Source organism: Wolffia australiana, chromosome 4 (assembly GCF_029677425.1).
Source record: "Wolffia australiana isolate 7733 chromosome 4, ASM2967742v1".
In the NCBI taxonomy this organism is placed as follows: Eukaryota; Viridiplantae; Streptophyta; class Magnoliopsida; order Alismatales; family Araceae; genus Wolffia; species Wolffia australiana.
Genome location: NC_135838.1, coordinates 10,044,452 through 10,066,767, shown reverse-complemented (window position 1 = coordinate 10,066,767; position 22,316 = coordinate 10,044,452). Strand labels below are relative to the sequence as shown.

Here is a 22,316-nt window from a genome sequence, read left to right as displayed (position 1 = left end):
CTTGTAGAGCAACATACGAAGATAGTTAAACGAAGGACTGTAGACGTACCCATCAAAGAGTAGGTCGCCTCCGTCGAGCTTGGAGACAGATGAAGGTGAATAGAAGAGAGAAACCTACTTCATTTGGAGAACATGTCGAGGGTAGCGAGAGAACTGGTGGGCGCTCGCAATGCTCGCTTGGAGTAGACGGAGAAGAATAAAAGATGATTGATATCCACCAATGTCAGCCGTTGACTGCTATAATGAAAATGCGTTGGGAAAAATCCAAAAGCTCACCAAATAAATTGATCTTGATATTCGTTGATTGTAGAGTAAATTGTTGAACTCGGAAGATCACCAACTGCGACACATCAATTCCACCTGCCAAGAGAGACAAAGTCATGATCATCACCAGACATAGATTCCCGATTAGGAGGCAGTTACGTGCGAGGAAATATGAAAAGTGCACGCTCTTAAAAAATAACCAAAAACGTGGAAGAAGCTAGCAGAACCCCAGCGAAATTGTAAAAGGAGCGCTAATTGTTTGGAGGGAAAAATTTCTGAGAGCAACAGGACAACTAAAGTGCGCGATTATGAAAAAATTGCAGAGAAATCCTTGTAGAGCAACATACGAAGATAGTTAAACGAAGGACTGTAGACGTACCCATCAAAGAGTAGGTCGCCTCCGTCGAGCTTGGAGACAGATGAAGGTGAATAGAAGAGAGAAACCTACTTCATTTGGAGAACATGTCGAGGGTAGCGTAGAGAACTGGTGGGCCGCTCGCAATGCTCGCTTGGAGTAGACGGAGAAGAATAAAAGATGATTGATATCCACCAATGTCAGCCGTTGACTGCTATAATGAAAATGCGTTGGGAAAAATCCAAAAGCTCACCAAATAAATTGATCTTGATATTCGTTGATTGTAGAGTAAATTGTTGAACTCGAAGATCACCAACTGCGACACATCAATTCCACCTGCCAAGAGAGACAAAGTCATGATCATCACCAGACATAGATTCCCGATTAGGAGGCAGTTACGTGCGAGGAAATATGAAAAGTGCACGCTCTTAAAAAATAACCAAAAACGTGGAAGAAGCTAGCAGAACCCCAGCGAAATTGTAAAAGGAGCGCTAATTGTTTGGAGGGAAAAATTTCTGAGAGCAACAGGACAACTAAAGTGCGCCGATTATGAAAAAATTGCAGAGAAATCCTTGTAGAGCAACATACGAAGATAGTTAAACGAAGGACTGTAGACGTACCCATCAAAGAGTAGGTCGCCTCCACGAGCTTGGAGACAGATGCAGGTGAATAGAAGAGAGAAACCTACTTCATTTGGAGAACATGTCGAGGGTAGCGTAGAGAACTGGTGGGCCGCTCGCAATGCTCGCTTGGAGTAGACGGAGAAGAATAAAAGATGATTGATATCCACCAATGTCAGCCGTTGACTGCTATAATGAAAAATGCGTTGGGAAAAATCCAAAAAGCTCACCAAATAAATTGATCTTGATATTCGTTGATTGTAGAGTAAATTGTTGAACTCGGAAGATCACCAACTGCGACACATCAATTCCACCTGCCAAGAGAGACAAAGTCATGATCATCACCAGACATAGATTCCCGGTTAGGAGGCAGGTACGTGCGAGGAAATATGAAAAGTGCACGCTCTTAAAAAATAACCAAAAACGTGGAAGAAGCTAGCAGAACCCCAGCGAAATTGTAAAAGGAGCGCTAATTGTTTGGAGGGAAAAATTTCTGAGAGCAACAGGACAACTAAAGTGCGCCGATTATGAAAAAATTGCAGAGAAATCCTTGTAGAGCAACATACGAAGATAGTTAAACGAAGGACTGTAGACGTACCCATCAAAGAGTAGGTCGCCTCCGTCGAGCTTGGAGACAGATGAAGGTGAATAGAAGAGAGAAACCTACTTCATTTGGAGAACATGTCGAGGGTAGCGTAGAGAACTGGTGGGCCGCTCGCAATGCTCGCTTGGAGTAGACGGAGAAGAATAAAAGATGATTGATATCCACCAATGTCAGCCGTTGACTGCTATAATGAAAAATGCGTTGGGAAAAATCCAAAAAGCTCACCAAATAAATTGATCTTGATATTCGTTGATTGTAGAGTAAATTGTTGAACTCGGAAGATCACCAACTGCGACACATCAATTCCACCTGCCAAGAGAGACAAAGTCATGATCATCACCAGACATAGATTCCCGATTAGGAGGCAGTTACGTGCGAGGAAATATGAAAAGTGCACGCTCTTAAAAAATAACCAAAAACGTGGAAGAAGCTAGCAGAACCCCAGCGAAATTGTAAAAGGAGCGCTAATTGTTTGGAGGGAAAAATTTCTGAGAGCAACAGGACAACTAAAGTGCGCCGATTATGAAAAAATTGCAGAGAAATCCTTGTAGAGCAACATACGAAGATAGTTAAACGAAGGACTGTAGACGTACCCATCAAAGAGTAGGTCGCTCCGTCGAGCTTGGAGACAGATGAAGGTGAATAAAAGAGAGAAACCTACTTCATTTGGAGAACATGTCGAGGGTAGCGAGAGAACTGGTGGCCGCTCGCAATGCTCGCTGGAGTAGACGGAGAAGAATAAAAGATGATTGATATCCACCAATGTCAGCCGTTGACTGCTATAATGAAAAATGCGTTGGGAAAAATCCAAAAAGCTCACCAAATAAATTGATCTTGATATTCGTTGATTGTAGAGTAAATTGTTGAACTCGGAAGATCACCAACTGCGACACATCAATTCCACCTGCCAAGAGAGACAAAGTCATGATCATCACCAGACATAGATTCCCGATTAGGAGGCAGTTACGTGCGAAATATGAAAAGTGCACGCTCTTAAAAATAACCAAAACGTGGAAGAAGCTAGCAGAACCCCAGCGAAATTGTAAAAGGAGCGCTAATTGTTTGGAGGGAAAAATTTCTGAGAGCAACAGGACAACTAAAGTGCGCCGATTATGAAAAAATTGCAGAGAAATCCTTGTAGAGCAACATACGAAGATAGTTAAACGAAGGACTGTAGACGTACCCATCAAAGAGTAGGTCGCCTCCGTCGAGCTTGGAGACAGATGAAGGTGAATAAAAGAGAGAAACCTACTTCATTTGGAGAACATGTCGAGGGTAGCGTAGAGAACTGGGCCGCTCGCAATGCTCGCTTGGAGTAGACGGAGAAGAATAAAAGATGATTGATATCCACCAATGTCAGCCGTTGACTGCTATAATGAAAATGCGTTGGGAAAAATCCAAAAGCTCACCAAATAAATTGATCTTGATATTCGTTGATTGTAGAGTAAATTGTTGAACTCGGAAGATCACCAACTGCGACACATCAATTCCACCTGCCAAGAGAGACAAAGTCATGATCATCACCAGACATAGATTCCCGATTAGGAGGCAGTTACGTATGAGGAAATATGAAAAGTGCACGCTCTTAAAATATAACCAAAACGTGGAAGAAGCTAGCAGAACCCCAGCGAAATTGTAAAAGGAGCGCTAATTGTTTGGAGGAAAAATTTCTGAGAGCAACAGGACAACTAAAGTGCGCGATTATGAAAAATTGCAGAGAAATCCTTGTAGAGCAACATACGAAGATAGTTAAACGAAGGACTGTAGACGTACCCATCAAAGAGTAGGTCGCCTCCACGAGCTTGGAGACAGATGAAGGTGAATAGAAGAGAGAAACCTACTTCATTTGGAGAACATGTCGAGGGTAGCGAGAGAACTGGTGGGCGCTCGCAATGCTCGCTTGGAGTAGACGGAGAAGAATAAAAGATGATTGATATCCACCAATGTCAGCCGTTGACTGCTATAATGAAAAATGCGTTGGGAAAAATCCAAAAAGCTCACCAAATAAATTGATCTTGATATTCGTTGATTGTAGAGTAAATTGTTGAACTCGGAAGATCACCAACTGCGACACATCAATTCCACCTGCCAAGAGAGACAAAGTCATGATCATCACCAGACATAGATTCCCGATTAGGAGGCAGTTACGTGCGAGGAAATATGAAAAGTGCACGCTCTTAAAAAATAACCAAAAACGTGGAAGAAGCTAGCAGAACCCCAGCGAAATTGTAAAAGGAGCGCTAATTGTTTGGAGGGAAAAATTTCTGAGAGCAACAGGACAACTAAAGTGCGCCGATTATGAAAAAATTGCAGAAATCCTTGTAGAGCAACATACGAAGATAGTTAAACGAAGGACTGTAGACGTACCCATCAAAGAGTAGGTCGCCTCCGTCGAGCTTGGAGACAGATGAAGGTGAATAGAAGAGAGAAACCTACTTCATTTGGAGAACATGTCGAGGGTAGCGTAGAGAACTGGTGGGCCGCTCGCAATGCTCGCTTGGAGTAGACGGAGAAGAATAAAAGATGATTGATATCCACCAATGTCAGCCGTTGACTGCTATAATGAAAAATGCGTTGGGAAAAATCCAAAAAGCTCACCAAATAAATTGATCTTGATATTCGTTGATTGTAGAGTAAATTGTTGAACTCGGAAGATCACCAACTGGGACACATCAATTCCACCTGCCAAGAGAGACAAAGTCATGATCATCACCAGACATAGATTCCCGATTAGGAGGCAGTTACGTGCGAGGAAATATGAAAAGTGCACGCTCTTAAAAAATAACCAAAAACGTGGAAGAAGCTAGCAGAACCCCAGCGAAATTGTAAAATGAGCACTAATTGTTTGGAGGGAAAAAGTTCTAAGAGGAACAGGACAATGAAAGTGCGCTGATTACGAAAAAATTGCGGAGAAATCCTTGTAGAGCAACATACGAGGATAGTTAAATCAAGGACTGTAGACGTGGCCATCAAAGAGAAGGTCGCCTCCGTCAAGCTTGGAGACAGATGCAGGTGAATGGAAGAAATAAACCTACTTCATTTGGAGAACATGTCGAGGACAGCTTAGAGAACTGGTGGCCCGCTCGCAATGCTCACTTGGAATAGACCGAGAAGAATAAAAAATGATTGATATCCACCAATGTCAGCCGTTGACTGCTATAATAAAAAATTATTTGTGAAAAATCCAAAAAGCTCACCAAATAAATAGACCTTGCTTGGTCCCCATGCGACCGTTTCGCCGATCCAGTATTTGGCGCTCTTTTTTTCGTTCTCGAGTTCTCTCTTTCGTTTTTTCCCTAATATTGCCGATAGAGATAGAGAAAGAGAATGAGAGGAAAAGAGGGGAGGCAAAGGGAGAGAGAGTTAGAGACGGTGAGAGACGAATAGAGTGAGCGTATGAGGGGGACAGATAGAAGGAGATGCGCCGTGGTAGGGAAGGAGGAGATTTTATATAGAGATAGAGGGAGCAGTGGAGGGGGAGAACATAAGAAAGAAGTTTTTTGCCTTTTTTATGTGGAGGTGCGTTGTGCTGTATTGCGACGGTGGGAAGGTCAGACGATGAAGATTGTTTCTCATGCTGTTTTTGAGACGTACAATACAAATGAATGCAACCCCGCGCTGGCACGTCACATTGAAGAATTGCTAGGCCTGGGCCTCTTTGACAGGATAGATTTTATGACTCGAAGATGGTGTAATAATGATGTGGACGATGATGACGTTGTTCTGTTTAGTGGAGCGCAGATGATGGAACGGCTTCATGGGAGCTGAAATTAAGAAGTAATTTAATTCTTGTTTTTTATGGGGATGAGAATTGAGAGGGGGAGTTTGATGTTGTACCTGAGATCGGAGAAGATCGTCTTCTACAGCCTTCTACCTGACATCTCCTAGTGGAAAACCTCTCTGTAAACAATGTTGGTCACAGGCAGGCGGTTTGTGCTGCCATCGCAGAACACGATTCCGGTTGGACCGATCCGTGTCCTTGATAGAGCGACGTAGAGTTGGCCGTGAGTAAAAAGTGGGTTTGGTAGATATAACCCCACTGTGTCTAAGGTCTGGCCTTGGGATTTGTTAATCGTCATCGCAAAGGCCAATCGAAGTGGGAACTGCAGGCGCTTGAATCAAAATGGAAGCCTCGATTGAGACGGGTAGAGCGCAATCCGTGGTAAGAGATGGACATCACCGTAGAAATTGCCTTGGCTGATGATTGTGGCTTGTATCATTGTTGGGAGAAAGCTGTCCACTCGTAGCCTGGTCCCGTTGCATAGACCTTGTATTGTGTTCAAGTTCCAAAGGAGGATCACGATGCAACCGATCTTGAGTCGGAGCTTGTGGAGTAGCATTGTCGCATCATCAATTGTATTTAAGAACTCGGTTGGATAGAGAGATTCGTTGTTGACTTCGCCATGAGGGATTGCGTCAAAACTGAAGTACTCCATAACTTCACCTGGGAAGACATCGAGAACCATGTTGTTGACCTTGACCACATCAATGTTTAAGGGCGTCAAAATTGTCTTCGCTACCAACGAAGTTGCGGTATCATCAAAGGTTCCATAAACTTTGGCAATCAGATCAAGCAAGGAGGGGACGCGCTGAACCTCAGGAGGAAGATGGACATCAGGGCCAAGGCATTCTTCTCCTACCGCAAGTAGGAACTCGCTCCACGCTTGTTGCTCTAGTGAAACATGGACATTGGTTCTGAGGCTGAAAACAGAGCAATGGCGCCATACATCGCTTCGGCTAAGAGATGAACTGATGATCATTGACCGTGAGCCTTTCTATATGACTGGAAGCATCTGTCTAAAGTCGCCTCCCATGACAACAACCTTGCCACCAAAAGGAACATTTTTCAAAGTTGCATCTATGGTCTTCATCACATCTCGAATAGATCGATCCAACGTCTCGCAAACATGGCGGTGCATCATTGGAGCTTCGTCCACAATTATAATACTTGATGACTGAATTTTTCGGCCAATCACGGAGTCAGGTGAGATTCCACACGTTGAGATGTGTGTGACAGGAATTGGAATGTTGAATGTGGAGTGTAACGTTCGACCTCCTTCCAAAAGAAGCGCTGCAATACCACTTGTCGCAGTCGGTATGGCGGTGAGGCGAGAGGCCTTGATTTGGGCGATAATAGCTGAGTAGAGGAAAGTCTTTCCAGATCCACCAGGCCCGTCAACAAAGAATACACTGGACTCCGTAGCATGATTTCCTGATTCGATGGCATCAAATACTGCGTCGTAAAGTTGTCTTTGTTCCACATTCAAATGCAGACTTTGATGGAGATCAAATGGCTGTTCATGTACCCTTATCGTTAGAAGCTCAAGCAGCATGTCTCGTAGGCGTTCTGTTGCGATCATTGCATTTTGATTGTCGTTTCCATGGCTTGGACTGCATCCTGCATCTATAACTTGAGGTTCAACGACTTGGGGCAACACTGGGTATGCTGCAAGAGAAGATCCGTTGTGGTAAAGGATTGAATGGAGCGCCCTCAATACTTTTTGTCGTATATGGTTAGACACTTGTGAAGCACAGTTCTCTAAACGGATGTCATCTGACATTGCGTCAAGATATTTTCCAAAAAGCACAGGTGGTTGGGAGAGTTCATAGTAGAGTAGTATCATTGCGAATAGCTCGCGTATTTGACGGGGAGAAGCAATGGCTGAGGCTAGTGCGAGGTCGTTGTCAAACTCAGCGTCAGAGTGAAGTAGGCCAAGGGCTTCAGCGGCACTCTGATATGTGTCGTAAACAACATTTTGAACGGTGCGCAAATCTTCGTAAGACCTCGCTCCTGGAATGCGATGAAGCATCATCCAGAGATAGTATCGCGTAGTGTCGCGGGAGCACACAAAGTGCAGCCTACCATGGCATTGCAGGCGATGACGTCGTGACCATCGTCGAGTGGAATTGGTCCACGTGTAATAAGACGGGAAGTCACCGTACAACGTTCGCCTGGCTAATTCGTCTTCTGGATGCTCCCTATTATAGCGCATCCACTCAGTGAGTGGGGTGCGTGCTGCCCTGTCCATGACTTCACTAACCGGTTCACCTTCTTCGTACACCATGGATTGCATATTCTCATCGTGTACCTGGAGGGCATAAACACTTGGATACATTTTATGCATGCTAAATTCGCAGATACGCTAGAAGGCTTCTGATGCGGACACGTATCGGGCATCGAGATATTGTTGGGCTTCATCATTGGATGTAGTGTTTTGAGGTGCACGTAGAATGGAATCGTTCACTGGCAGAACCTTTGAAGATAATTTTGCTTGAATGCGATCGTGGCCTTTATACACGTACTTGTACAGGTACTTTACGGATTGGATAGAAGAGCAGATTTCAACGTTGATGTGACAGTTGAACACTTTGCACAAATACTTATTGTACGGAACGACCCATCGATTGTCAATGAGATGTGAACCTTTCTGGACAACACGACCATTATTGCGACACGAGTAGAGAGGGTACCCATCGTTGTTTACCTATGTTGAGTTGACAAACTCTTTGGGGTATTTCTTGGAGCACTTTTCATTCTTCATACATGGGCATCTTGGGTTTGCAGAACCGCAAGGACCGTGGATCATATGTGTCGCCACACAATTAAGTAACTCGGTCTCATTGGGATCTGGTAACTCGGCACACACAATCTTGTCAATGTCTTCAGTGGTTCTTGGCTTGTACGGATCATCTAGTATCCATAACATGTGCGCATGTTGCAGATCACGTTTCTGAAACTCAACAACGTACACACGGCCTTTTACTTTGCCGAATATTTCCTTGTCGATGATTAAATGGAGGAGCTCCTTCAATTTGAATCGGAAAATGCGCCAACATAGGTCGAATCGATCTTGCGACTTCTGTCCGGGTAGCAGAGCTTCGGTGATCTCGGACCATTTCGGGTTGCAAGTCATTGTGATGAATAAATCAGGCTTTCCCATCTTTCTTACCGTAGCATGGCATCCTGGTACAGCCCTTGCATATAGCGCGGGCCGCCGGTGAAGGATAGTGGGAGAATGATCATCCTCCCTACAGGAATAGCAACATCGTCAGTGGCAACTTGGTCAAACAACCCGCGGTAGAGGCTTGCACGCAATGTCCTCTAGTTGCATCGAATCCACAGTAAGCGTGACTCTTCAATCTTGGCGTAGGCATCCACAACATATTCTTGGAAAAGCCAGCCAGAAAGATGAAGCACTCGTGATGAGTCTCGAACCATGAAATGGTAAGCATAGAACTAATTCATCGTTACCTTGGTTCTTTCGTTTAGTTGCATGCTCCACCCTTGAGTGCCATATGGGAAGAGGAGCACAAAGTGTAGCGGATCATAATTTCCGTCAAGCTGATTCACGAACTGTAGGCCCCCCTCCACGCTTTCGAAGAACAACGTTGCGCCTACCATCTCCTTCATTACCATCTCCATGCATAAGTATGGCTACTTCAGATGCTATGGGTTCATCATAACGACGGTCGAGGATAGAAGGTTCACCGATTCGTAGCTCAAATTCTTGGGTGGATGCACTATGGAGCACTTCTTCATTGTTATCTTGAAACTGCCGAGCAAAGGGATTCACCTCACGCAGACAGTGGTGGATCTTTTCAAGGATGCAGCGATGTAGATCAGGGAAGATAGAGTTTCGTCGGACAATCTGGTAGTCTGTGTCGTATATGTAGATTTGAGCAAAACAGGGAGCTTCACCAATAGGGGGCAATAGGGCTTTGGAGATATGATGGTAAACAGCTCCTTGTATGCGATATGTGTAAATGCCAGCATGGTTGTCGGCAAGGGTACGGTCAAAATTTGCCCCGCTGGATGTGAATCCAAAAGCTGAATTGTAGGCTCGAAGGAAATCGCGGTAGTGCTTCGCCTCCTCTGTCGTCCCCTCCAACAGAGCGAGAAGCATTCCCGGTGGATTGGGGAAAGCCGGAAGCATCACCTCGCCATTCTTGCAGCATAATTGGAACACTGGGTTCCTCTGACCAGAACCATGTTTGCGTTCTTGCATCCACATCTTAGATTGGCACGAAGCGCATGTCGCAGGCATAACTCCTAGAGAATGTGGTTGAACATTCTCCACCGTACGCGAAGCTGCGAGGAAGGTACTCACGTTGGCTGATTCTGTAGATCGACGGTATGCGATCCGCTCGGTCATACGGTTGTAAACAATGGTGGGCGCAATAAGCGAACAAAAGGGCACATGAATTCCTAAAATTATTAGTGGACATTAGTAGTAGTCAATGGAACAAAATCTAGGGATGAATTCCTAAAATTATAAGTTGACATCAGTAGTGGAGAGTGGAACATATTGTATCAAGCTTGATTTCAAAATTTTTACACTCTTCAGCAAGAGCATAATTATGCTAGGTCAACTACACATCAAATGAGCAGTCATTAGAATCTGCACATCAGATGAGCAGTCAACTGCACATCATTGATTGATGGAGAAGTTCGATGTCCATCTATCAGAATCTACATCCATCTCTTCATCTATAGCAATCATTTCAATTGGGACAACGGGGAAGGGGGAAGAGAGGAGCAGTGGTCTCCGCCCTTGATTTCATCTCTCAGCCGGTGCGTCAACAGCGACTTGTCCGCGCTATGGACGATGTACGAAATAGTTTGGTCTCTCGTCTCATTTTTTGGTCTTAGAAATTTTTGTGATTCACTCAATTCAGTTCTCTTCATCAACTCATATTGATCAAGGTGAGAGAAATCAATATTGGATTTCTAGTTCGTGAAGCTTGAAATTTGAGGAGAACCACAATCTCGATTACTTAAAAAAATTCTGATCATGGTAAGGGTGTGAAGCCAAGTTTTGAGCTTGAAATCAGGAAATGCAAAATCAAGAATTTTTTAACCAAATAATAGGAAAATAGGAAAGCATATTGGCATTGATTCAGGTAAACAATAATTAGATGGGATAACCAACCTTCGACAGATAATCAAGTTGTTTTAGTTTCCTAAAGGAATGCTCCCTTCATCAAGGTTTATCTCACTTTCTGAGACGACTCTCAAGCTGCAGAAAGGGAAACAGCAAGGTCAATGTAACATTATATTTAACTTAGTTCCACGTAAGTGTTCGATGTGTAAATCAGTACATACCACGGCATGGTGAATTAGGCAGCCCATTTTCTTATCTTATTCCTCCACTCATTTGCAGTATCGTCTGCAGTTAAACTATCAGAATGAATAAAAAGTTCAACAATTGATTGATATCCAGCACTATCAGTCTTTGAATGATGTAATCATAAACGACTTTTTTTAAAAATCCAAACAGCTCAACAAATAAAGTGATCCAGTTAATGCAAACTCTAGATCTGAACGAATGATCTCAACAAATAAAATGTAAATTACCCAAATGAATTTTTGATATTTGTATCGATATGTAGCCTGCCTTAGTGAATCAGGCGGCCCTTGGTCTCTTATCATGAGTCGATGAGCGATGTAGAATCGCGCCTCTGATCGAATTCGTGGGAACAAATTTTTAGAAGCATTGAAAACCAGAACTGGAATTGCACTACGGATCAATTTATTAAAAAGGGAATTTTGAATTATGTGTCAGATCGGATCTGAAAAGATTATCCATAACCTTAAAAATTACGTCCAATCGAATATAAGAAAATAAATTTGAATTCTATCAAGGTTATGGAATAAGAAAGTATTTACCGGCAACTCGTTGGCCAAGTTTTAAGGCTGGGATGTGTTAAAGAAAGAGCTTTAAGAGAAGATATAAATTACTGACTATCGTACAGATGGCGTGATTAATCGACCCATGAATTAGATCAAGTTCAAAACTAAATAAATTCATAACCTGGCCAGATGGTGTGCCGTGTGCCTAATGTATCCATGAATTCAATTGAGAGACTGTTTAGTTTATTTGGAAATCTAAAAAAATTATGGATTATGGTACGTATTGTGTAACCAATCGAGCCACGAAGTTCATTGTAGATTCAGAGAGATAGTTTACGTCAGAATTTATACAGGGTTTACGTCACGAATTTCATCACAGAATTTATTTCCGATATACAAACAACAAAAAAATATTGAGTATCACTCTAAAACGAAACATTTATACAGGGTTCAACACTGCAGACATCGGTCCCTAGAACCCTCAGAAATTTAAAAACTGAATGTGCATTGCTCGCTTGGATATGGAGACCCAGGATGTTTATTGGAAATCTAAGTCTGGAGGCATTTGTCAGACAGTAAGAGTAAGAAAATAATGGGTTTGATAGTGGGTAGAGAGAGAAAGAGATAAGAATTGAAAAGAGATACAAATAAGAGAGGAGAGTGAGAGAGAGAAAGAGAAGGAGAGGGAGAGTGAATAAGTGGAGAAAGAGAGTAAGAGAGGGAGAGAGAGATAGTAAGGGGGAGAGAGTAAGAGAGAGAATGTGTAAGCAAAGTAAGAGAGTGGGAGAGAAAAAGAGAAAGAGTGAGAGAAAAAGTAAGAGAGAGAGAAACAGGGAGAAAGAGAGATAGAGAGAGTAAGTGACATTGTGAGAGAGAGTAAGAGAGAGAGTGAGAGAGTAGGAGAGAGTGAGAGAGGGTAGGAGACTGGGAAGGGGGATAGTTTAACCTAGAAGTAGAAAGAGAGAGTAAGATACTAACAGAGATATTGAGTAAGAGATTAATAAGAGAGGAGACTGAGAGAGAGAAAGAGGAGGGAGAGAGAGAATAAGTGGAGTGAGAGAGTAAGAGAGGGAGAGAGAGAAGAGAGAGAGTGTAAGCAAAGTAAGAGAGAAATGATCAAAAGTTGGAGAACGAACGAAATGATCAAAAGTCGGAGAAAGAGGAAAGGTCGGAATTCAACTTGGTGACAGAATTCGACTTCTTCAAGCATGAGACACTGTAAAAAATGGGATTTCGAGATAAAACTGTGACGAAAAAAAAACCATCCAGTTAAATACAAATATAATTTTCAAGAAATGACTAATCGTAGGTCCTAATATTACGAAAAGAGCTGAGGAATCACGCCGAACCCACCGATCGTGTTGAAGAACTTCAGCTGGCCAAGGTCGCAAATAGAGCTGATTTGGATGTCTACAACAGAAGCCAAGGCAACCCTCATGAGAGACTGTGCAACCAAATATAGATATGTAAAAAATAAAACACTGAAATCATAACAATTCGGAAGAATAGATTGAAATTGATCCCATTAAAAGGATATGAAGAATCCGGGGCCGAGATCGGGAAAATACCCATTATGATGAGGGAAAACTATGAATTTAACGCAATGGATAGGAGGGAAAAAAAGAAGAAGCGATGAGGAGAAGTGGTTTGATGAAAGGGAGAGGGAGAGTGAATATTTCTACACATTATCGCAATACAGAGAAAGGAAAAAAGATATGAGTGAATAAGAGGGCACCTAGAAATAGAAAGAGAGAGTAAGATACTAACAGAGATACGGAGAAAGAGATTAATAAGAAAGTAGAGTGAGAGAGAGAAAGAGAAGGAGAGGGAGAGAGAATAAGTGGAGAAAGAGAGTAAGAGAGGGAGAGAGAGATAGTAAGGGGGAGAGAGTAAGAGAGAGAGAGTGTAAGCAAAGTAAAACAGTGAGAGGGCAAAAGAGAAAGAGCGAGAGGAAAAGTAAGAGTAAGATACTAAGAGGGAGAAAGAGAGATAGAGAGAGAAAGTGAGATTGTGAGAGAGCGTAAGAGAGAGAGTGAGAGAGTAAGAGAAAGTGAGAGAGGGGAGGAGACTGGGAAGGGGCATAGTTTAGCCTAGAAATAGAAAGAGAGAGTAAGATACTAACAGAGATATTGAGTAAGAGATTAATAAGAGAGGAGACTGAGAGAGAGAAAGAGAAGGAGGGAGAGAGAGAATAAGTGGAGTAAGAGAGTAAGAGAGAGAGAGAGAGATAGTAAGGGGGAGAGGGAAGAGAGAGAGTGTAAGCGAAGTAAGAGAATGAGAGAGAAAAAGAGAAAGAGTGAGAGAAAAAGTACGAGTAAGATACTAAGAGAGAAAACTATGAATTTAACGCGATGGATAGGAGGGAAAAAAAGGAGCGATGAGGAGAAGTGGTTTGATGAAAGGGAGAGGGAGCGTGAATATTTCTGCACATTATCGCAATACAGAGGAAGGAAAAAAGATTTCAGTGAATAAAAGGGCACCTAGAAATACAAAGAGAGAGTAAGACACTAACAGAGATACTGAGACAGAGATTAATAAAAAAGGAGAGTGAGAGAGAGAATGAGAAGGAGAGGGAGAGAGAATAAGTGGAGAAAGAGAGTAAGAGAGGGAGAGAGAGTTAGTAAGGGGGAGAGAGAAAGAGAGAGAGAGTGTAAGCAAAGTAAGAGAGTGAGAGGGAAAAAGAGAAGGAGTGAGAGAAAAAAAAAGAGTAAGATACTAAGAGGGAGAAAGAGAGATAGAGAGAGTAAGTGAGATTGTGAGAGAGCGTAAGAGAGAGAATGAGAGAGCAAGAGAAAGTGAGAGAGGGTAGGAGACTGGGAAGGGGATAGTTTAGCCTAGAAATAGAAAGAGATTAATAAGAAAGGAGAAGGAGAGAGAGAAAGAGAAGGACAGGGAGAGAGAATAAGTGGAGAAAGAGAGTAAGAGAGGGAGAGAGAGATAGTAAGGGAGAGAGAGTAAGAGAGAGAGAGTGTAAGCAAAGTAAGAGAGTGAGAGAAAAAAACAGAAAGAGTAAGAGAAAAAAAAGAGTATGATACTAAGAGGGAAAACGAGAGATAGAGAGAGTAAGTGAGATTATGAGAGAGCGTAAGAGAGAGGGTGAGAGAGTAAGAGAAAGTGAGAGAGGGTAGGAGACTGGAAAGGGGGATAGTTTAGCCTAGAAATAGAAAACATTAATAAGAAAGGAGAGTGAGAGAGAAAAAACGTAGGAGAGGGAGAGAGAATAAGTGGAGAAAGAGAGTAAGAGAGGGAGAGAGCGATAGTAAGGGAGAGAGAGTAAGAGAGAGAGAGTGTAAGCAAAGTAAGAGAGTGAGAGGGAAAAAGAGAAAGAGTAAGAGAAAAAAAAGAGTAAGATACGAAGAGGGAGAAAGAGAGATATCGAAAGAAAGTAAGATTGTGAGAGAGCGTAAGAGAGAGAGTAAGAGAGTAAGAGAAAGTGAGAGAGGGTAGGAGACTGGAAAGGGGGATAGTTTAGCCTCAAAATAGAAGAGATTAATAAGAAAGGAGCGTGAGAGAGAGAAAGAGAAGGACAGGGAGAGAAAATGAGTTGAGAAAAAGAGTAAGAGAGGGAGAGAGAGATAGTAAGGGAGAGGGTAAGAGAGAGAGAGTGTAAGCAAAGTAAGAGAGTGAGAGGGAAAAAGAGAAAGAGTGAGAGAAAAAAAGGAGTAAGATACTAAGAGGGAGAAAGAGAGATAGAGAGAGTAAGTGAGATTGTGAGAGAGCGTAAGAGAGAGAGTGAGAGAGTAAGAGAAAGTGAGAGAGGGTAGGAGACTTGAAAGGGGGATAGTTTAGCCTAGAAATAGAAAGAGATTAATAAGAAAGGAGAGTGAGAAGGAGAAAGAGAATGAGAGGGAGAGAGAATAAGTGGAGAAAGAGAGTAAGAGAGGGAGAGAGAGATAGTAAGGGGAAGAGAGTAAGAGAGAGAGAGTGTAAGCAAAGTAAGAGAGTGAGAGGGCAAAAGAGAAAGAGCGAGAGAAAAAGTAAGAGTAAGATACTAAGAGGGAGAAAGAGAGATAGAGAGAGAAAGTGAGATTGTGATAGAGCGTAAGAGAGAGAGTGAGAGAGTAAGAGAAAGTGAGAGAGGGTAGGAGACTGGGAAGGGGGATAGTTTAGCATAGAAATAGAAAGAGATTAATAAGAAAGGAGAGTGAGAGAGAGAAAGAGAAGGAGACGGAGAGAGAATAAGTGGAGAAAGAGAGTAAGAGAGGGAGAGAGAGATAGTAAGGGTGAGAGAGTAAGCGAGAGAGAGTGTAAGCAGGGTAAGAGAGTGAGAGGGCAAAAGAGAAAGAGTGAGAGAAAAAGTAAGAGTAAGATACTAAAAGAGAGAAGGAGAGATAGAGAGAGAAAGTGAGTTTGTGAGAGAGCGTAAGAGAGAGAGAGAGGGAGTAAGAGAGAGTGATAGAGGGTAGGAGAGTGGGAAGGGGGATAGTTTTTTCCTAGAAATGGAAAGAGAGAGTAGGTTACTGACAGGGATATTGAGTAAGAGATTAATAAGACAGGAGAGTGAGAGAGAGAAAGAGAAGGAGACGGAGAGAGAATAAGTGGAGAAAGAGAGTAAGAGAGGGAGAGAGAGATAGTAAGGGTGAGAGAGTAAGCGAGAGAGAGTGTAAGCAGGGTAAGAGAGTGAGAGAGAAAAAGAGAAAGAGGGAGAGAAAAAGTAAGAGTAAGATACTAAGAGGGAGAAAGAGAGATGGAGAGAGTGAGTGAGATGCTGAGAGAGCGTAAGAGAGGGAGTGAGAGAGTAAGTGAAAGTGAGAGAGGGTAAGAGACTGGGAAGGGGGATCGTTTAGCCTAGAAATAGAAAGAGACTAATAAGAAAGGAGACTGAGAGAGAGAAAGAGAAGGAGAGGGAGAGAATAAGTGGAGAAAGAGAGTAAGAGAGGGAGAGAGAGATAGTAAGGGAGAGAGAATAAGAGAGAGAGAGTGTAAGCAAAGTAAGAGAGTGAGAGGAAAAAACAGAAAGAGTAAGAGAAAAAAAAGAGTAAGATACTAAGAGTGAGAAAGAGAGATAGAGAGAGTAAGTGAGATTGTGAGAGAGCGTAAGAGAGAGAGTGAGAGAGTAAGAGAAAGTAAGAGAGGGTAGGAGACTGGAAAGGGGGATAGTTTAGCCTAGAAATAGAAAGAGATTAATAAGAAAGGAGAGTGAGAGAGAGAAAGAGAATGAGTGAGAGAGAGAATAAGTGGAGAAAGAGAGTAAGAGAGGGAGGGAGAGATAGTAAGGGGGAGAGAGTAAGAGAGAGAGAGTGTAAGCTAAGTAACAGAGTGAGAGGGCAAAAGAGAAAGAGCGAGAGAAAAAGTAAGAGTAAGATACTAAGAGGGAGAAAGAGAGATAGAGAGAGAAAGTGAGATTGTGAGACAGCGTAAGAGAGAGAGTGAGAGAGTAAGAGAAAGTGAGAGAGGGTAGGAGACTGGGAAGGGGGATAGTTTATCCTAGAAATAGAAAGAGATTAATATGAAACGAGCGTGAGAGAGAGAAAGAGAATGAGAGGGAGAGAGAATAAGTGGAGAAAGAGAGTAAGAGAAGGAGAGAGAGATAGTAAGGGGGAGAGAGTAAGCGAGAGAGAGAGTAAGCAGAGTAAGAGAGTGAGAGGGCAAAAGAGAAAGAGTGAGAGAAAAAGTAAGAGTAAGATACTAAAAGGGAGAAGGAGAGATAGAGAGAGAAAGTGAGATTGTGAGAGTGTGTAAGAGAGAGAGAGGGAGTAAGAGAGAGTGATAGAGGGTAGGAGAGTGGGAAGGGGGATAGTTTTGCCTAGAAATGGAAAGAGAGAGTAAGTTACTGACAGGGATATTGAGTAAGAGATTAATAAGAGAGGTGAGTGAGAGAGAGAAAGAGAAGGAGAGAGGGAGAGAATAAGTGGAGTAAGAGAGTAGGAGAGGGAGAGAGAGATAGTAAGAGAGAGAGGGAAGAGAGAGAGTGTAAGCGAAGTAAGAGAATGAGAGAGAAAAAGAGAAAGAGTGAGAGAAAAAGTAAGAGTAAGATACTAAGAGGGAGAAAGAGAGATATAGAAAGAAAGTGAGATTGTGAGAGAGCGTAAGAGAGAGAGTGAGAGAGTAAGAGAAAGTGAGAGAGGGTAGGAGACTAGGAAGGGGGATAGTTTAGCCTAGAAATAGAAAGAGATTAATAAGAAAGGAGAGTGAGAGAGAGAAAGAGAAGGACAGGGAGAGAGAATAAGTGGAGAAAGAGAGTAAGAGAGGGAGAGAGAGATAGTAAGGGAGAGAGAGTAAGAGAGAGAGAGTGTAAGTAAAGTAAGAGAGTGAGAGGAAAAAACAGAAAGAGTAAGAGTAAAAAAAGAGTATGATACTAAGAGGGAGAATGAGAGATAGAGAGAGTAAGTGAGATTATGAGAGAGCATAAGAGAGAGAGTGAGAGAGTAAGAGAAAGTGAGAGAGGGTAGGAGACTGGAAAGGGGGATAGTTTAGCCTAGAAATAGAAAGACATTAATAAGAAAGGAGAGTGAGAGAGAGAAAGAGAATGAGAGGGAGAGAGAATAAGTGGAGAAAGAGAGTAAGAGAGGGAGAGAGAGATAGTAAGGGGGAGAGAGTAAGAGAGAGAGAGTGTAAGCAAAGTAAGAGAGTGAGAGGGCAAAAGAGAAAGAGCGAGAAAAAAAGTAAGAGTAAGATACTAAGAGGGAGAAAGAGAGATAGAGAGAGAAAGTGAGATTGTGAGAGAGCGTAAGAGAGAGAGTGACGGAGTAAGAGAAAGTGAGAGAGGGTAGAAGACTGGGAAGGGGGATAGTTTAGCATAGAAATAGAAAGAGATTAATAAGAAAGGAGAGTGAGAGAGAGAAAGAGAAGGAGACGGAGAGAGAATAAGTGGAGAAAGAGAGTAAGAGAGGGAGAGAGAGATAGTAAGGGTGAGAGAGTAAGCGAGAGAGAGTGTAAGCAGAGTAAGAGAGTGAGAGGGCAAAATAGAAAGAGTGAGAGAAAAAGTAAGAGTAAGATACTAAAAGGGAGAAGGAGAGATAGAGAGAGAAAGTGAGATTGTGAGAGAGCGTAAGAGAGAGAGAGAGAGGGAGTAAGAGAGAGTGATAGAGGGTAGGAGAGTGGGAAGGGGGATAGTTTAGCCTAGAAATGGGAAGAGAGAGTAGGTTACTGACAGGGATATTAAGAGATTAATAAGAGAGGAGAGTGAGAGAGAGAAAGGGAAGGAGAGAGGGAGAGAATAAGTGGAGTAAGAGAGTAGGGGAGGGAGAGAGAGATAGTAAGGGGGAGAGAGTAAGAAGGAGAGTGTAAGCAAAGTAAGAGAATGAGAGAGAAAAAGAGAATGAGTGAGAGAAAAAGTAAGAGTAAGATACTAAGAGGGAGAAAGAGAGATAGAGAGAGTCACTTCTTAGAGTGATTTTTTTATCAGCGAGCCTTAACTCCTTTAAATTAATCATGGACGGTAGCGACGATCCAAGCGTTTGGATCTTACAATTTGACAGCGAGAACTGTGATAATAACTCGAGTTTAGTCATCATAGAGCGAAATGATCAAAACTCGGAGGAGGAAAGGTCGGAATTCACCTTGGTGATAGAATTCGACTTCTTCGAGCATGAAACAGTGTAAAAAATTGGATTTCGAGATAAAACTGTGACGGGAAAAAAATAACCATCAAGTTAAATACAAATATAATTTCCAAGAAATGACTAATCATAGTTCCTAATATTAGGAAAACAGATGAGGAATCACGCCGAACCCACCGATCGTGTTGAAGAACTTCAGCTGGCCAAGGTCGCAAATAGAGCTGATTTGATTGTCTACAACAGAAGCCAAGGCAATCCTGATGAGAGACTGTGCAACAAAATATAGATATGTAAAAAAGAAAAACACTTAAATCATAACAATTCGGAAAAATATATTGAAATTGATCCCATTAAAAGGATATGAAGAAGCGGCAGCCGAGATCGGGAAAATACCCGTTGAGATCAGGAAAAACTATGAATTTAAAGCGACGGATAGGAGGGAAAAAAGAAGGAGCGATGAGGAGAAGTTGTTTGGCGGGGGGAAAAGGGGGCGGAGGGCTGGGAGAAAGGGGGCGGAGGGCGGGGAGAAGGGGGGCGGGGGGGAGGGGGGGAGGGCGGGGGGTGGGCGGGGAGGAAGGGGGGGGAGGGTGGCCGCGGGGAGAAAGAGAAAGAGAAAGGGGGCGGAGGGCTGCCGTGGGGAGAAAGAGAAAGGGGGCGGAGGGCCACGGGAGAAGGGGGTTGGCGGTGGCGGGGAGGGGACACGGGCTGCAACGGGAGGAGGACGGGCCAGCGTCGAGAAGGGGGGCACGGCGGCTGGGGAAGGAGGGCGGGGCGGCGGTTGGAAGGGGGCGCTGAACACTGAGAAGGGGGTAGCGGGAGCGAGGAGGGGGCGCTTTCGGCGGGGAGGGTAGCGGAGCTCCTCATATTCTCTCTCTCTTCTCCCTCACTCTCTCTCTTCTATGTCATTCTCTCTCTTTTCTCCCACTACTTTTTCAGCCAATCAGAGCGCAGAAGCGCACGTGTATTTCTATTATAGTAGTTTAGATCTATGGCCGTGTCATTCAGTATTTAGCTTTCAGTTATTTTTCTTCACAAGAGGTGAAATATAATATTCCGGTTGAAGCGTAATGATCATACACTCGTACTATATTGTATGTCCCATAAGCGGCCTTGTATTCTACCATTAATTGTGAGTCGATGACTATTCATAGTTATACATTGCCACCAAAGAAGAGTTTGACCCAATCCTTTCTTTCAGTCCTAGTTGATAATGACTCAACATTAAAAGGTAGTGTACTTGAAGGTAATCGGTAAGGTTATCCAGTTTCGAATAAGGGTGTTTGCGCTTATCACTGTCCCAAATGTATGAGTCGATACTAGACACTCCTTCCATAAGAAATCGTACAAGCTTTGCAATTACTTTTGTTTTTTGTTAACGTGATTAACTAAAGAAGGACCATTTACTTTGCAAAACTACTGCTTGTTGAAATTAGGTCGTTCAGAACAAGTCCATAAGGTTTGAAGTATAATCCTGGTCCAATAACTCCATAAAGAGGAGACTGTGATTATGAAATAATTAGAGCATTATTTGATGTAGATGAAATTGGAAACAATAATTTTTATTGTTTGGTTAATTAATGGAAATTCCATTGAATCAAGAAGCACATTGCAACAGAGATATATGTTGACATGAGCCCGAAAACAATACATTGAACTTTTAAAAAGTTCCAAACTGCAATCAAATTGCAGATGTTGATTGCGCTTAAATGCAGATCAAAGTCCATCAAAGACCACCAAAGTCCATCCTCTTCTACCTAACCACCGACTTCTAGTTGAGGTTGAATGCCACAAGTGATCCTACAGCCCTTCAAAGATCCCAATGCTGTGTCGGACCTTATACCTTCGTCAAAGGTCCCTCGTCAACAATTAAAAGGGGTCTTCTTGACTAAATATTCATTCTATCATGGAAAACTAGAACTGCAATGATTGTGATGTGCGAGTTTTGTTTCACGGTCTAGAGCACTGGACAGCTCCACGATGACTTGGCTAATTCAGAAAACTATCAAAGTTCATGAATGTGAATTAGTGCACCATTCTGGTTTTAGACTATCTCAAGCAAACAACAAACCAATGTGTGCATTAAACACTCCATTGGTAATTCAATGTTTGTGTATTAAGTAAGAGTGAACTAAAGGCATGTTTCATTCACATTCCATATGAAATCATCCCTTGGGGCATGTGCGTTCAGTGAACTGTCATGGTAGAACTCTCCACACATATTCATGTTTTAAATAGTATAAAAGTATAGTGATTTTCACTTAATGTGGCCCACATGGCCAATCAGCCAAGCCGGCTGGTTTTAGCCTCTTCCTTAGATAAACTTGGACTTGTTTTAAAGACTAGGCAAATTGCTCTCATGAAAGAACCAAGGGACAGTTCATACCGCCAAAGGAGATCTCATTGGGTTAATGAGCCTTTCTCGTCAGAGGAAACGCGATAAGAAAATACAAGAGACCCTTTAAAAGGGTTCAGATTTTAAGAAAGGGGCACTAAATAGGCAAATTTGCTTGGCCCAAACTCACCCATCAAATTCATGCCCTAACTAAGGGATGCCGTTAAATGCTTCAGACTTCGTTGTGTACGTCATCCTGAGTCCCTGATGTGGAGTTTTAGTGAAAGGGTGAAAAGATTCTTTTCTCCCTCCCTCTGGCTTGACAAAGTTCTGAGAGTTAGTGAGGGCCAAGTGGAAGGTGATCTGACAAGGCCTAGGTGGGGGAGGAAATTATCCTATCACTAGTGCTGCCAATGGTTCCCTCTCTCTCTCCCTCTCTGCATTGGTGCTGCCAAGGGATACATGCATTGAGAAACGTCAAGAGTTTGTGAAGGTGACAGGAAAGGCCTTCCAGCTAAACAAGTATCTCTGACAATACGCGCTTGGTTGTCGACCATTTTACATTTTATTTAGAGAAAAATGCGACCTGGAATGTCAAATAATAACAGATTAGAAGCTTACCAAGAGAAGCTGTCAAATGTTATACGCCATTAGGCGTCACAAATGGCCGGGGATAATAGATATCCACTGCGTCAGACGGAGGGATGGGCGGCCAAGTGGATAACATACTATACATTTCGTAAGGTTCATACAAAGATGAGCTAACCATGATGTATGATTTCCAAAAACTATCGGTGCACACAGTACAATAAATTGTTCATTTTTAGCAGTTTTATGGCGATTACTAGGGTTAACCATGTACCGGAATTTGAACTGCTTACTTGGGAGATTTTGGATACCAGCAATGTCATAGATTAGATGGGGCTATAGGCTGAAGTCTTAAATTTCACATCCATAAAGCTAAATACGTGCTAGTGAGTATATTTGGTTAAGATGGTTCTACATCTA

The 22,316-nt window shown here is 42.7% G+C and overlaps 2 long non-coding RNA genes and 1 pseudogene across 5 annotated transcripts; all 3 read right to left on the bottom strand.

Moving 5' to 3' along the window:
* Window positions 1-1,288: 1,288 nt before the first annotated feature.
* Window positions 1,289-2,382, bottom strand: LOC144701883 (uncharacterized). The gene is made up of 3 exons (XR_013581134.1): window positions 2,069-2,382; window positions 1,838-1,966; window positions 1,289-1,553 (listed from the first exon to the last, which is right to left on the bottom strand). It is a non-coding gene; the product is annotated as an uncharacterized LOC144701883 (long non-coding RNA).
* A 1,426-nt stretch (window positions 2,383-3,808) lies between these two features.
* LOC144701881 (uncharacterized) lies at window positions 3,809-19,836 on the bottom strand. 4 transcript variants are annotated; one of them, XR_013581131.1, is made up of 9 exons: window positions 19,370-19,836; window positions 19,154-19,244; window positions 18,977-19,041; window positions 12,828-12,884; window positions 10,947-11,010; window positions 10,774-10,860; window positions 4,442-4,525; window positions 4,211-4,339; window positions 3,809-3,928 (listed from the first exon to the last, which is right to left on the bottom strand). It is a non-coding gene; the product is annotated as an uncharacterized LOC144701881 (long non-coding RNA). The 4 variants fall into 4 exon arrangements; XR_013581129.1 differs by having other exon boundaries at window positions 19,154-19,210; window positions 19,370-19,835; XR_013581130.1 differs by lacking the exon at window positions 18,977-19,041 and having other exon boundaries at window positions 19,370-19,834.
* Window positions 5,154-10,767, bottom strand: LOC144701880 (uncharacterized; annotated as a pseudogene).
* Window positions 19,837-22,316: the final 2,480 nt, after the last annotated feature.